Raw genomic sequence first — 15707 nt, 5'->3', positions numbered from 1 at the left:
GATCTAGTCTCCGCACGTGCTGCCTCCAGCCCATTGATCTTCCTGCAGCGGACTTAAGGAAAGTGGTGCCTGCGTAGATGAGATCTTGGCTTGTCATTGAGCCGAGAGCTCCATATGCGTACGTGCCGACTCCAGGTGCCATTTTTCGCTGCCGGGAGATTGTGTTGGAGGCGGCATGCGCGCAGATGAGATTTTGATCCGAGAACTCAATCTGCACACGTGCCGACTCTGCACCATTTCTTTGAAGCCCGCCCGGCGGACAGTTTCTGGATGCTCCTGCCTCACAGTGCCCACAGCATTGTCTTACTCCACCACCTCTTCCTCCTGTGACCCCCTGCTCCACCACTGCTGCCCCCCCCAATCTGGTAAGATACCACTGGATTATAAGATAGACCCCATATCTTTTTTTTTTTATATTAAATTTGGGGTGCGTGTTGGTTTGATTACCTTGCTATTGCAGTATACATGTACATTTGACATTTTCCTCTGAAGCCTAACATACTCACCTGTCAAATTAACCTATGCCCTGATTAGAGCATGCTCATCAAATGCTTCAATACAATTCAGTAGGGTCCGAGTCAGTCTATTGCTGTTACTGTCCATATGCTCACCTGGAAATTGAAGTGGTGTTTTGCCTGCTGACCAGTATCTAATTCCAGAAGGTTTTTTTTTTTTTTTTTAAACCTGAACCTGATATCCAGTGCACATTTATTGAACAATAATTGAAGGAGCTGTGCAGTTAGCGAAGTGACAACTTGCTGATCAGTGGTGCAGGCCCAAGTGATCGGACACCTGATAAGCAGAATAGGGAATTTTTATTTCTGACAGGAAACTTCCATTCCTGTTAAAAAAAAAAAAAAAAAAAAAAAAATGAAGCTGCAGATCGATGCCAACTGCTTGCTACTTTATGGTGCTGTTGAAAAAAAAAAACTGACCGCACTTGTCAGCTCCACAGAGCCGGACTGGCCATTCTGGCAGATGCCAGTAGGGCCGATCCCTGTACTGGGCCGCTCAACCTACAGTCCCCTCTGCTCTCCTCAGCAGTATATACATCAGGCAGCATTGGTTTCCCTTGTGCACGCGATTGCACAGCTAAAACCAGCAGGACCAGGACGCAGCGTGCTGTGCTGTTCTCTGGCGCCTCGGCTCTGCTGTGCAGTGCGATCGTGTTAGCAAGATAAACCAATGCTGCCTGTCGTGCATGCTGCTAAGGAGAGTGGCTTTGACTGCAGCTCCCTCCTTAATTGAATCTGCATTTCTCTGGCATAAATACATTTGAACAGTGTAGCGCCGGGACTGGGGCCCCAATGTGCAGCAGCGTGATTAGGTCAGCACCTTGCTGACGTTATACTGAAGAGGGGCAATGTGGGAGGATATTATGGAGAGGGGCGTATGGAGGTATATTATGGAGACAGGCAGTGTGGGGTTTTTTTTTCTCTGCTAAGAGCACAGGACTACTTTACTGCATCAATGGAGCACTGGATGGAGCCATGTACTGTAAAACCCTGAGTGATAACCTTCCCTCTGCCAGGACATGACAATTGTCATGGCTGTGTATTCCAGCACGACAATAACTCAAAACATAAAGCCAAGGCAACAAAGGAGTGGCTCAAAAAAAAAAAGCACATTAAGTTCATGGAGTGAGCAAGCCAGTCTCCAGGCCTTAATCCCACAGAAAATGTATGGAGGGAGCTCAAGCTCTGAGTTGCCAAGTGACAGCCTCAAAATCCTAATGATTTAGAGATGATCTGCAAAGAGGAGTGGACCAAAATTCCTCCTGACATGTGCGCAAACCTCATCATCAACACAAAAACGTCTGACTGCTGTGCTTACCAACAAGGGTTTTGCCACAAAGTATTAATTTTTGTTTGCCAGAGGGATCAAATACTTATTTCTCTCGGCACAATGCAAATAAATAAAAATATAGTACATATACAAATATAGTATTTATATATAATATAAATATACTGTAAATATAGTTTACACAATGGGATTTTCTGGATGGTATTTAGGATATTCTATCTCTCGCTGTTAAAATTAACCTACTCTTAAAATTATAGACTGTTCATGTCTTTGTCAGTGAGAAAACTTACAAAATCAGCCAAAGATCAAATAATTATTTCCCCCACTGTATACTGTGTTTTCAAAACAGAAAATGAGATTTACAAAATGTATCATGTCTAGAGATGAGTGGACTTGTTGAAGTTCGGTGTAGCAGGAGCAGCTGAGCTTTAAATTAAGATTGGTTTGGGACCCAAACTTGACCTGAACCCAATGGAAGTCACTAATTGGGCAGTTTGGGTCTCCACCTACATGCAGCCAGCCATAAAACAATCACTTCTAGGGGTAGATGGACGGGTTCTTCCTTTTTTTTTTTCTTCTTTTTTTTTCCTCTTCCCCTCCTTTTTTGGGTGCACACTACATCTGATCACACTGCCACTAACCCCAGTGCGAGGTGTTCAAAGAATGGAAGAGGCTCGCCCTGGGCTGAGCATCAAGAAAATCCAAGCACAGCGATGCTCGCATGAGTGGAGTTAATGCGTAAAGCACCCAAACTCAAACTTTTTTTTGTAAAGTCTGTGTTTGGTACAAACTCCGAACCTCAGGTTTCCTCATCTCTAATCTTGTCAAAGTCTTACCTGTTAAGTCATGTTTTTCAGCTGTGGTAACCATTATTAAAAGCTTTATACCAAGATGAGAAGGTAGCCCCATCCATAGAATTACTGATTGCTGAGTCCAAGAATCCCGAGAATGAGGCTCTGAAGTGTCCTATCTAAATGGAGCATATACTGAGCATGCACACCTCAACTCTATTAATTCTTAATGGGACAACTAACGTGCCCCTATGGGTTGGGGATAAATTCTAATCTTGGTACAAACCCCTTAAAGGGAACCAATCACCAGGATTTTCGTATATAAACTAAAGCCAGTGCTATACTGGCACTATCAGGCTGATTCTATATATACCTGTAGTGGTCAGCTCAGATGTTTAGGTTTTGAAATCTTAGAAAGTAAAGTTTAGAAAATTAACTGCTTATTGAGTGAGAGCATCTGAGGATCAGATATCTGGGGGGTATTCGGAGTGATCTCCTCCCCTGTTAGAATTAACATAAGTATGATACAATTGACCTAGCAGGACCTGTGGTGAGGCCATACCCATGTGACCAGAAGGGGCGGGGCCTCAGTCAAAGCTGAATACCAGGTCACATGGGTATGACCTCACACAGGTCCTGCTAGGTCGATTGTATAATACTTATGCTAATTCTAACAGGGGGAGGGGATAAGTATGAATACTCCCCAGATATCTGATCCTCAGCTGCTGTCACTCAAAAAGCTGCCGATTTAATAAACTTAACTTTCTTGGATTTCAAAACCTAAACATCCGAGCTGACGTCTAAAGGGATGTAGAGAATTAGCCTGATAGTGCCAGTATAGCACTGGCTTTAGGTTATATAGGAAAATCCTGGTGATTGGTTCCCTTTAAGTAAAGCTTGATTTCCATGTTTGGGGGTTAGCACACAGGTCAGGAAAGTCTCCCAAGATTAGAGTGCCTATAGATTGTTACCTAGATGTTCTGTAAAGCTAAGATCGGATTCACAATACTGTGAATGAAGTATGCTAATGTGCCGCCCCCGTGTCAGTAGCCAGGCTGCTCAGATCCGCGGTGGCTCGAGGGGCGTCCGGACCCGGGGGTCTTGCGGCCACTCAAATGTAGGGGGTATTTACAGGGGATTGTGTTTAGAGTTCGTGACGCCACCCGTGGTGTGTGGTAAGGTGGAGTACACAGCAGTTTTAGAATGCTATAAATCTGCAAATTAATGCCATATGTGCAGGTTAATAGTGATTTTTTTAACTGATAGGTTCCTTTTAAGACTAGGGCTACACAGCAACTTTAGCCAAGACACAAGTTATGCGGCCAAAGCTTGTTTGGTGTTGCTGCTTTTGCAACTTATTTGTTGTGGCCACCGTATCCTCGGGGTTGCAATGCGACTCCATTCACTTGTATTGTACTGCAACGTAGCAGCAACACCTAAGAAACTTTGACTTGGCATCTTGTATCTACCAAAGTTGTTATGTAGCCCTAACCTTAAAGGGAATCTGTCACGTCCAATATGCACCCAGATTCATGAGTAGTTCTGGGTGCATATTCCTAATCCCTACTTAACTATCCCTGTATCCCGTAGCATACATAAAGGGATCTTTAGAAAGAGTATTTCTAAAGATCCTTTATGATATGCTAATGAGGCCAGGGACTAGTCATGAGTGCATTAGTTCCTGCGCTCATTCTGTCCTCTTAGCATGTTAGCACGCCCACAGAGGCTTGCAAATATGTTATTCAATGCCCAGCGTCATGAGTGGTGATGCCCATACCTGTGTCCACTGTCACTGCTTCAGAACACTGGCTTTAGGGTCACTGCGCATGATCTGAATTCCCTGCACTTTCAGTAATGCGCACTATGAAACTGGGTGTACGCGTCCCGGCTTCAGAGAGGTCTAGTGCACGTGACCGTAAGTGCTGGCACTTCTGATCATGCTCAGTGACCCTAAGGCCGGTGTTCTGAAGCGGTGACAACGAACACAGGTACGTGCGTCAACACTGATGACGCTTGCCATTAAATAGCATGTTAGTAGGACCCTGAGGGCGTGCTAACATGCTAAGAGGGCAGAATGAGCATGGGAATTAACATCCTGTGCTCATTAGCATGTCATAAAGGATCTTTAGAAATACTTTTTCTAAGGATCTCATGATCTATGCTGCTAGATGATGGGACAGTTAGGCAGGCATTAGAAATATGCACCCAGAACGGCTCGTGGTTTCCTCCTGCCCCATCCCTGGTTTAGGCAGTCAATGCTGTGCTTTACACACTTAAACACGTGTTTGCCGCCTTTGAAGAAGCACAATGCTGTTACAAGTTGAACAATTACTGTCACATTGTATAGAACACAGGCCAGAGAAGAAATAATGTCAAAACATCATACCATGCTGAATTATTGATGTCACAGCATGAGGAACAATGGTTTTCCTGCTTCACAACTGAGGCTATCATCAGCAGGCAGCTTGGAGAATTATGTAAAACTATTATATAAATAAAATCCTACTAACTGACAAAGCATGAATAAATAAAATAATTGCGCATTTCTAATCGGATCTAAGAGTCATTGTTCAATACACTGACACTGGAGCAGATGGCTGTCAATACTTCCTTAGAGGAAGTGCTATTATATGGAATCCGACAATATAATGATTGGCAATAGGAAAAGAGAGTTCCTTGCTATACAGCAGTTATGTACTGTATGTGTGCACGTGTTTATGTTCAATCTGTTTCATTAAAGATTAACTTTTACAAAATTACAAATAAAAAAATTGGCAATGGAAACATATTGCCAGAATCAATTACACGAAAATCAAATGGTCTGCAAGAGCAGAATAAAATAAAAAATACAAATGACTAAAGATAGATAAGGTAGACAATGGTAATATTTCAGGCATTATATGGAAAAAGGAGGGAAGAGAAGAGGGGAAAAGGGGAGGTGAACAATGTATACAGGTGTCACAATATACTTCTAAGAATATCTCACACAGCACCAATCCAGGCCCCACAAACCACAAAAAAGCCTATTGAAATATGCTATGAAAGTCCGATGAATCATGGAACAGAATCCAAACACTCCACAGTTTCCTAAAGGCCCAGAACTCTCCGCAGATAGCTCTTGCATTCAGCAAATATTACCATCTCGGAGTTTCATTCAGACATGGTTGGAACATCAGTTGACCGCCAGTGTCGTGGGATCACAGAACAGGCACCTCTTGAAAAAGGAAAAAAAGAGAATATCTTTCTTTTGATAGCTTACAGTACCATGCAAAAGCTTGGGCACCCCTGTTCAAAATTACTGTTATGGTGAACAGTTAAGCAAGTTGAAGATGAAATTATCTCTTAAAGGCATACATTTAAAGATGACACATTTGCTTTGTATTTTAGGCAAAAACATATACAGTTGAAACCACATACACTATCTAAAATCTGCAGGTTTTTTTCACTATCTCACATAAAATCAGAATAAACCTTTCCTGTTTTAGGGCAATTAGGAACCAAAATTATGTATATTTGTCAAATGCCAGAATAATGAGAGAGAATTTTATTACTTTCTGCAAAGTCACAAGTTTACATAGATTTTATTAGTATTTAGTACTATTGCTATAAAACTGCATGACTTGAGTTAAACATTTTGGATATCTTTCCACAAGCTTCTCATAATAGTTGGTAGGAATTTGGGCACATTCCTCCTGACAGAACTGGTGTATCTGAGCCATGTGTGTAGGTCTCCTTGCTTGCACCTGCCTTTTCAGCATTGCCCATACATTTTCAATAGGATTGAGATCAGGGCTTTGTGATGGCCACTCCAAAACATTGACTTTGTTATCCCTAAGCCACTTTGTAACCAGTTTGGCAGTATGCTTCTTGTCAATGTCCATTTAGAAAACCCATTTCCGCCCAAGCTTTAAGTTCCTGGCTGATATCTTGAGATGTTGCTTCAGTATTGAAACATAATCTTCATTCCTCATGATGACATCTATTTTGTGAAGTGCACCAGTCCCTCCTGCAGCAAAACAACATGATGCTGCCACCACCGTGCTTCACAGTTGGGATGGTGTTCTTAGGGTTCAAAGCTTCTCCCTTTTTCCTCCAAACGTAACTATGGTCATTATGGACAAACAGTTCAATTTTAGTTTGCTCAGACCACAGGACATGTCTCCAAAAATTAAGGTTTTTGTTCCTGTGTGCAGTTGCAAACATTAATCTGGCTTTTTTATGTTTCTTTTGGAGTAATGGCTTCTTCCTGGCAGAGTGATCTTTCAGACGATGTTGATACAGTACTCGTTTCACTATGGTTAAGCACACAATCTTACCAGCTTACACCAGCATCTTCACAAGGTCTTTTGCTATTGTTCTTGTGTTAATATGCACATGTCTGACCAATGCACGTTCATCTTAGGTACACAGAGTCCATCTTCTTCCTGAGTGATATGATGGCTGGACATCCCCATCTTGTTTGTACTTGCATATAATTATTTGTACAAATGAATGAGGCACCTTCAGGAATCTGTAAATTGCACCCAAGGATGAACCAGACTTGTGCAAGTCTACAATTTTCTTTCTGTGATCTTAGCTGATTTCTTTTGACTTTCCCATGATGGTACACAAAGAAGCAGTTTGTTTCAAGTGTGCATTAAATTATATCCACAGGTGTGTCTTTAATTAACGCAGATGTTGTCAATAAACCTATCAGAAGCTTCCATAGAAATTACTTCATCATATGGGCTGTCCTGCATTGTTTAAAGGCATAGTACTCTTAGTGTATGTAAACTTTTGACTTTGCAGAAATTAATAAAAATGTCTTAAACATTCTCTGTCTCTCATTATTGTGGCATTTGGCACATATAAATAATTTTGGTAATCCTAAAAGGGGAAAGGTTTATTCTGATTTCATGTGAGATAGTGAGAAAAACATGCAGATGTGTCTTTTTAGATAGTGTATGTAAACTTCTGGTTTCAACTGTATATATTTTCATCTTTTACATTTTTAAATTAACAAAAAAATGGAAAATGAGCTTATGCAAAAGTTTGGATACCTTGAATGGTTAGTACCTAGTAGCAGCCCCTTAGGGGTGCTTCACACACAGCGAGCTCGCTGCCGAGATCGCTGCTGAGTCACGCTTTTTGTGACGCAGCAGTGACCTCATTAGCGATCTCGCTGTGTGTGACAATGAGCAGCGATCTGGCCCCTGCTGCGAGATCGCTGCTCGTTACACACAGCCCTGGTTCGTTTTCTTCAAAGCCGCTCTCCCGCTGTGACACACAGATCGCTGTGTGTGACAGCGAGAGAGCGACAAATGAAGCGAGCAGGGAGCAGGAGCCGGCATCTGACAGCTGAGGTAAGCTTGTAACCAAGATAAACATCGGGTAACCAAGGTGGTTACCCGATATTTACCTTAGTTACCAGCCTCCGCAGCTCTCACGCTGCCTGTGCTGCCGGCTCCGGCTCTCTGCACATGTAGCTGCTGTACACATCGGGTTAATTAACCCGATGTGTACAGCAGCTAGGAGAGCAAGGAGCCAGCGCTAAGCAGTGTGCGCGGCTCCCTGCTCTCTGCACATGTAGCTGCATTACACATCGGGTTAATTAACCCGATGTGTACAGCAGCTAGGAGAGCAAGGAGCCAGCGCTCAGTGTGCGCGGCTCCCTGCTCTCTGCACACAGCGCTGGTAACTAATGTAAACATCGGGTAACCATACCCGATGTTTACCTTAGTTACCAGTCTCCGCAGCTTCCAGTCGGCGGCTCCGTGCAAGCGCAGCGTCGCTTGCACGTCGCTGCTGGCTGGGGGCTGTTCAGTGGTCGCTGGTGAGATCTGCCTGTTTGACAGCTCACCAGCGACCATGTAGCGATGCAGCAGCGATCCTGACCAGGTCAGATCGCTGGTCGGATCGCTGCTGCATCGCTAAGTGTGAAGGTACCCTTAGGCAAGTGTCACAGCTTGTAAACACATTTTATAGCCAACCAAGAGTGTTTCAATTTTTGTTTGAGGGATTTTTATCCATTCTTCCTTAGAAAAGTCTTCTAGTTCTGTGACATTCCTGGGTCGTCTTGCATGCACTGCTCTTTTGAGGTCTAGGCACAGATTTTCAATGATGTTCAGATCAGGTGTTTGTGAGGGTCATTGTAAAACCTTCAGCTTGCATCTTTTGAGGTAGTCTACTGTGAACTTTGACATCTGCCTAAGATATTTCTGATCTAGTAGGCAGCTCAGATCCTTTCTTTTTTTTAGTTAAGTCTGCGAGGATTATAGTGGAGATTGTTTATGTGAAGTCTCAAGGATATGAATCTGGTGTAGCAAATACTCAATCTCTAGAGCCCTCTCCTTTTTTAGCCTAAAGCCATGTTTTATTAAAATCCTCCTCATGACACATTTTAGTGTTTCCCCATGTATAGGGAGTGAGGTTTGGTTAAATGTGTGTGCCTAAATAAAAGAATCAATAGATTGTTTCAGATTAGATATGCATATGTCATCTTTGAGAATGTTGTTGTTTACTCTCCAAGTATAAGAACGTTGTGCAAGAGAAGGAAGGAAAAGAGAAAGAAAGATAGGGGCATTGTCTGACCACAAAATGTCTCCTGTTGAAGTAGATGGTGCCAACAACAGGGCATGATGACTCAGAAGGAAGAAATCTATGTGACTATAGTAGTTTTGAGCCGCAAAAAAATAGGTGTAGGCTTGACATTGCGGATTAAAGACTATATTACTTACCGGTAATGGGATTTTCCTGAGTCCACGACAGCACCCACGAGAGAGGGATCCGCCCCCTTCAGGACAGGAAACCTACAGATAAAAAGGGGCGGTCCCCCTCCCTCATCAGTTGGTTGCAGAGACCGGGAGAGGAACCGCCAAAGAATTAGTAAACAAAACAGACAAATCCCAGGACACCGAAGCGTGAAAAAACAAACAAAGGAAGGGCAGGGGTGTAAAGGGTGCTGTCGTGGACTCAGGAAAATCCCATTACCGGTAAGTAATATAGTCTTTTCCTTTCGTCACGACAGCACCCACGAGAGACTTAGAGAGAATACACACTGAGGGCGGGATAACCATGTGAAGGGCCAAGCTGCCAAATGGAAGGTCAGTGGAAGAACAAAGGGCCAGCCGGCAGAGCCCGGAAAAAGTGGAAGGAGAAGACCAGGTCGCAGCCTTACAAATACCGTTGATGAGACATCCGCCACAGCCACCAAAGAGGAGGCCACCGCCCAGGAGAACGACCCGTCACCGAGGAGGACAGAGGAACAGGCTGCACCACAGATGCGAGGGAAACAGTAGCCCACAGCCATCGGGGCAAGGGACGTCACGTCACCGGAGGACCACAGCCGGAACCCTGAAAGACAAAAAACAAAGACCTATCCAGCCGCCAAGGGGCCGACCGAGCGACCCAGGGGGGAACAGTGCCCCCCCAATCAAGGCCGCGAACCGAAGGAAGGGAGAAAGAGCACACGACCGTGGGGAACAGGGACGCCATCCGGGGCAAGAAGCCGGGTCCGCCACAAGAAGAAACCGAACCGGAACACCCCAAGGAAGGGAGGACCAACGGACAGGGCCGGACGGTCGCGAACACGCCCGGCAGAAGCAAGGGCGACAAGAGGCGGGGGTCAGGGACAGCAACGTACCGGCCGAGGAGGAGAGGGGCTCGAAGGGTGCAAGGGTCAGGGCGCCCAACCCTAGAGCAAGATCCCAGGGAGGAGAGCCGGTGATACGGACCGGCTGGCAGCGGTCACCAGCCGGAAGGAAGCGCACAACCCCCCCAGAACCCGCAAGACGGGATATGAACAGGGCGCCCAGGGCAGAAACAGGCACCCGGAGGGGACCGACCGAGAGACCCATAACCCTTCCCGACTGGAGAACGGCAGAACAGAGGACATCGGGAACACAGCAGACAAGGAGACAGGAAGGGAGGCCAGGAAGAGCATCCACAGCCGACCACAAGGTTAGGCGCGGACTGGCGACCTACTGCGCAGCAAGGACGGGAAGGCAGCAACGCCCCGACAAAAAACACACCGGCAAGGGGAGTCCTGTGATGCGGGGAGGAAGGAAGGGACTCCGTGACAGGAGGGCTGGCCGGGACGGAAGAACCCAGGGGCCCGGGACAGGCACGCCACTCAGGAGGGAGAACCAGGGACGGCAGGGCCCGAAGGGAGCAGTAAGGAACACCAGAGCCAGGTCCTCCCGCTGCCCCGAGAGAGGGACCCGCCCAGCGAGGACAGGAAACCAGGCCGAAACTCAGAAGCGAAGCATGAAGCCCGAGGCGCCAGGCCCTGTGCAAGGCCAGGGAGGCGCAAGGCGTCAGAGGCGGAAGGCGGAAGACCAGAACACAGGCCCCTGCGGCCAAAAGGCCACTGAGGCCCGGAGGCCCCGAGGCCAAGAGGCACAGAGGCCAAGAGGCCAAGAGGCCCCGAGACATAGAGGCCCAGAGGAACAGAGGCACACAGGCCCAGAGGCCAAGAGGCACAGAGGCCAAGAGGCCCAGAGGCACAGAGGCCAAGAGGCCCAGAGGCACAGAGGCCAAGAGGCCCAGAGGCCAAGAGGCCCAGAGGCACAGAGGCCAAGAGGCCCAGAGGCCAAGAGGCCCAGAGGCACAGAGGCCCAGAGGCACATAAGCCCAGAGGCACATAAGCCCAGAGGCACATAGGCCCCGAGGCCAAGAGGTCCAGAGGCCAAGAGGCCCAGAGGCACAGAGGCAGGAGACACAGAGGCCCAGAGGCACAGAGGCCAAGAGGCACAGAGGCAGGAGACACAGAGGCCCAGAGGCACAGAGACCCAGAGGCACAGAGGCCAAGAGGCACAGAGGGCAGGAGGCACAGAGGGCAGGAGGCCAGGAGACACAGAGGGCAGGAGGCACAGCGGCCCGAGGTCAGGAGGCACAGAAGCACGAGGCCAGGAGGCACAGAGGCACGGGGCTAGGAGGCCCAAGGTCGGGAGGCCCAGAGGCCAGGAAGCCACAGAGGCCAGGAAGCCACAGAGGCCACAGAGGTCAGGAGGCCCAGAGACCAGGAAGGCCGGAGGCCAGGAGGCAAGGAAGCACAGAGGCCAGGAGGCCAGGAAGCACAGAGGCCAGGAGGCCAGGAAGCACAAGATCTGGAAGCACAGAGGCAGGAGGCACGAGGCCAGGAGGCAACAGAGGCACGCGGCCAGGAAGCACAATGCACAGAGGCAGGAGACACAGAGGCCCGAGGCCAGGAGGCACCGAGGCCAGAAGGCACCAAGGCCAGGAGGCATAGAAGCCCGAGGCCAGGAGGCACAGAAGCCCGAGGCCAGGAGGCACAGAAGCCCGAGGCCAGGAGGCACAGAGGCCCGAGGCCAGGAGACACAGAGGCCCGAGGCCAGGAGGCACAGAGGCCCGAGGAAAGGAGGCACCAAGGCCAGGAGGCACCAAGGCCTGAGGCCAGGGGGCACAGAGGCCCGAGGCCAGGGGGCACAGAGGCCCGAGGCCAGTAGGTACCGAGGCCTGAGGCCAGGAGGCACAGAGGCCCAAGGCCAGGAGGCACAGAGGCCCAAGGCCTGGAGGCACAGAGGGATAGAAGCACGAGGCCAGGAAGCATGAGGCCAGGAAGCACGAGGTCCGGAAGCATGAGGCCAGGAAGCACGAGGCCAGGAAGCACGAGGCCAGGAAGCACGAGGTCAGGGGGCACAGAGGACCGAGGCCCGGAGGCACAGAAGCCCAGAGGCACAGAGGCCAAGAGGCACAGAGGCCAACAGGCACAGAGGCCAAGAGGCACAGAGGCCAAGAGGCACAAAGGCCACAGAAGCCAGGAGGCCCAGAGGCCACAGAAGCCAGGAGGCCCAGAGGCCACAGAAGCCAGGAGGCCCGGAGGCCACAGAAGCCAGGAGGCCCGGAGGCCACAGAAGCCAGGAGGCCCGGAGGCCACAGAAGCTAGGAGGCCACAGAAGCCAAGAGGCCCAGAGGCCACAGAAGCCAAGAGGCCCAGAGGCCACAGAGGCCAAGAGGCCCGGAGGCCACAGAAGTCAAGAGGCCCGGAGGCCAGGCAGACACAGAGGCCACAGGGGCCAGGAGGTCACAGAGCCACAGGGGCCAGGAGGACACAGAGGCCAGGAGTCCACAGAGGCCAGGAGTCCACAGAGGTCCAGGAGTCCACAGAGGTCCAGGAGTCCACAGAGGTCCAGGAGTCCACAGGGGCCAGGAGCTCACAGAGGCCAGGAGCTCACAGAGGCCACCGAGCACAGGCCAGGAGGGCACCCCAGCGCACACCCCAGTGCAGACTCCACCCTGACGCCTTCCACTGGGAGCAGAGGCGGTCAGAAATACTACAGCATGTGGGACGCTGATGGCACAGGGACCGCTACCCAGAGAGGCACCGACCCCGGACAGGAGGGCAGGGGGAAGGGCTGGCAGAGATCCTCATCCGAGCCCCCCGAGCCGCAGGAGCAGTAGCACTGGCGGGCTACCGCCGTGGAGACAGAGCGCGGACGCGGCAGGCTCGCCGTGCAGCCGGAAGTCGCAGGCACGCGACACATGGAGAGGCACCGGCCCGACCGACAGACAGCAATTCACCATCACCCGCAGCGTCCGGCTCAGGATGGAGGGGTCCGCGGGCTTCACCAGGAACCTCCCCGGCCGCTCCCCCGGAAGCGCTCCTGTGCACTTCCGGGTCACTGCAGCAGCGAGCGCGCGCCTACGCGGCAGGGCCCCCCCCGCCGCGCACACGTGACGAGAAACCCGGAAGAAGCACGCTCTGTAGCAGGCATCATTTCCCTGGAGGCAAGCCGGACCAAGAGAAAGAGGACGAGGTGCACCGGAGGACGGAGTCCACGAGGAGAGCTCCACCGACCGTGCTTCCGGATCCTGAGCTCCGCCGTTCCCTCGGAGACCGCACGGACTCAACTGGACCCAGGTACTGTAGGTTCCGATCCCTGCAGGACAGGAAACCAACTGATGAGGGAGGGGGACCGCCCCTTTTTATCTGTAGGTTTCCTGTCCTGAAGGGGGCGGATCCCTCTCTCGTGGGTGCTGTCGTGACGAAAGGAAAAAACCAACTAGCAAAATATCTGTCCTTAAGAGAAGGAATATGTCCTGTTTTAAAATGTGTTTCTTGCAACATCAGAATTTGAACTCTTTGTGCATGGAATACAGAATCTGTGACCATTTCTGTGAAACTTTAAAAACTCTTGCATTAAGTGCACCAATCCTAATTGAATCCATGGGTCTAAAGGAAAAAGATGCGAGGGGAAGGAGTGAAAGGAGAAAATAGAGAAAAAAAGAGTGGGGAGGTTAAAGGAAGAACTTTATTAACTGAGCAAACTAGAGATAGCTCTTTTCCCTCAAAATTAGGGACCAAAGAGTTCTCCCAACTCCCAAACAAGAAAATACGGAGAGAAAAAGTGAAGAATATGAAAGGAATAGAAAAGGGGCGAAAGATATACTCTACACTTGCCCTGCTGCATGTACAGAACATTCCCTATAACGAAGCTCCATAGAGTTACTGACATCATTGCTCAGAGCAAGGCTCTATAAGTCACTCCTGTTCAGCAGTAGGTACGGAATTGCACACCTGCAAGAGAAATTCCTGGCTGCCGCTGACAGGCAGTGATCTATGGAGCCTTGTTCTGGGAATGCTCTGAGCATGAAGGTCCATAGGAATTGATGAGCATCGTGGGACATTGGATCATGTCGGAACTTACAGGGTTTCTTTATTAATTAATAAACTGGTAAACGAGGGAGAGTAAGGAGTTTTTATTCACCAATTGGATTACATCAGAATGTTGATGATTTTTATGATTTTTAATTCAATAAATTGGTGAACAAGGCTGTGTAGAGGAGTGTTTATTCAATTTTTTTTTCCCTGTGTGTGTGTGTGTGTGTGTGTATTTTTAACTCTATACTTACTGGGTTAGTAATGGGAGTGTCTTATGGACGCCTATCCATCACTAACCCCTGGCTTGATGTCAGCTGTCAATTTACAGCTGGCATCAAACCCAAAAGTATTTGCCCTGGTGCAGTGGCAATTGGGGTATCAGGAAGAGCCAAGCAAAGCACCAGAATTGGTGCATCTAATGGCTGTAACACTTCTGGAGTGGCTGCTGGCTGCTATTTTTAGGCTGGGTGGGGTCACCTACCCATGGGCCCTCCCAGCTTGATATAATAATAATAAGAATAACAATAATATTAATATGTTTAATTTATATAGCGACAACATATTCCACAGTTCTTTACCTTACCTTGGTTGTTTATCAATAATAGGGGAATCCCACTCCATTTTTATTAATTATCAATTATTTAAATAATTTTAAAAAGGGGCCTAGGATCCCCTCTATTTTTAATAACCAACTAAGGTAAAGCTGACAACTGAAGGTTGCAGCCCGCAGCGGTTTGCTTTACTTTTCACAGCAGCGTACAAGCAACTACCCCCTGCAATAAATCTTGTTGATTGGCTGCTCTGCAGCCTTTCAACAAATTTTATTACCATACAAACAGCACCTGAACCCGGACACAGACTTTTTTAAAAGTCTGTGTTCAAGTCCAAGACCCAGACAACCATTGCCCTGTATGAATCCTGATCTTTACAGTTTGAGTTCCCTTATCCCTAGTGGTAATCAGTGCTAGAGGTGTGGTTTAACTAGAAGGCACCAGATGGTTTGTCCTATATTGATAATCTCCTGCTGATAAAACACTGATTGTATTTCAACAGCAAAACACTGCCGAATAAATGACACATTGCTGGAATCACACTCTCTTCTCTAACATCATGGTGTTATCGTATTACATAGCAAAAACCTGATGAAAGATTCTTAAGGCTCTTGAATGTTTGCAAGATTCCTTTCCCCAATAGCAGATTTCAGTCCTTTCCAAAGATTTTCAATTGAATAAAGATCCAACATGCAACATGCATGAACTTGAGGTTGAACAGCAGATATCCAGAGTAATGATTTATTTCATTTTTAATTGATATTTCTAATGCAGCCTTTATTTGCTGCAACAGGAATACACCTTTTAAGTTGCACAATGAAAACATGGTTCTAAAACAATAAATTTGTTAGATGATATGGTTTCCGCCATTAGGATTTGCCTCATGTCTCCTTTAGGTAAGAGGAACAGATACAAAACTGTTACACCTCGTGGCTCTCCTGTGGCAAGGAATGAGACAGT

Source organism: Anomaloglossus baeobatrachus, chromosome 6, assembly GCF_048569485.1.
Source record: "Anomaloglossus baeobatrachus isolate aAnoBae1 chromosome 6, aAnoBae1.hap1, whole genome shotgun sequence".
In the NCBI taxonomy this organism is placed as follows: domain Eukaryota; kingdom Metazoa; phylum Chordata; class Amphibia; order Anura; family Aromobatidae; genus Anomaloglossus; species Anomaloglossus baeobatrachus.
This window is presented reverse-complemented; position numbering follows the sequence as displayed.